The sequence below is a fragment of the Urocampus carinirostris genome, chromosome 2 (assembly GCF_059441175.1).
Source record: "Urocampus carinirostris isolate Australia breed hairy pipefish chromosome 2, RoL_Ucar_1.0, whole genome shotgun sequence".
In the NCBI taxonomy this organism is placed as follows: domain Eukaryota; kingdom Metazoa; phylum Chordata; class Actinopteri; order Syngnathiformes; family Syngnathidae; genus Urocampus; species Urocampus carinirostris.
This window is the reverse complement of record NC_142350.1, coordinates 44759153-44760000: the sequence shown is the minus strand read 5'-3', so window position 1 is coordinate 44760000 and position 848 is coordinate 44759153. Positions and strand designations below refer to the sequence as shown.

The following is an 848-nucleotide window of genomic DNA, read 5'->3' as shown; positions in this document are numbered from 1 at the left end:
ATTCACAATTTCGTTATATCTGGCAATATGACTTCTTAACATATTTTTCTGACATTTTTAACTACTTTTTTTTTTTGGTTTGGACAAATCTATTGACACTATTAACAGCAAACAAACCATGTATAGGGGGGTTTTGGGGTTTTTAAGGGTTATTGATCTATCTTCGTTATTCATTATCCATTATCCGTTATCGGTCAGTTCATAATACGCTACAAAGCCTAGGAGCCGGGACACTTACTCTCAGCCAAAAGGCCAAGCTAAGGTCCTAGCCCTAAAGCCTTGCTGCGATCATTGCGAATGCACCGTTCCCGGAGGTACTGCAATACCGGGCCGATGCGTGGAGTGGACAGAGCAAGCTCTTATTCCATCTCCAGAATGCAAAAATCAAAGCCTAGGAGTAGGCCAAGTTAAGGTCCTAGCAATAAAGCGTTGCTCCTTCATTGAAGCACACAGCGTCGGTCAAGATACACAATCCTAAATCCACCGCCAGCACAGTAGCTTTATTGTTCTGGAATTTATCAATAACTGCATAAATAGTACTGAATTCTGTAATCACAGTTGGCATCAAATTTGGAAAATGATACCCGTAATTAAGGTATGATGCAGACTTGTAAAGTCCGGGTACCGTTGAAAGTAAGCCAAGGAAACAAAATGTATATTTCCAAAGTTAAGGGTGGGAAAAATATATTTCCACTATTGTTCGCTGCGACAACAAACAGATGTACCGGTAACTCAGCTTTACCCCAATTTCCATTAGCCCGCGTGTGCTCCGCCCCTTCTTTTTGATTCGTCCGTAGAACACATAACAGAATAAATCTCTAAAATAAAGACATTACAAGAATATACAG

General features: G+C 40.3%; 1 pseudogene; it reads right to left on the bottom strand.

Annotated features, from left to right (window-relative positions):
- Positions 1-292: 292 nt before the first annotated feature.
- On the bottom strand, positions 293-423 carry LOC148372027 (U2 spliceosomal RNA; annotated as a pseudogene).
- Positions 424-848: the final 425 nt, after the last annotated feature.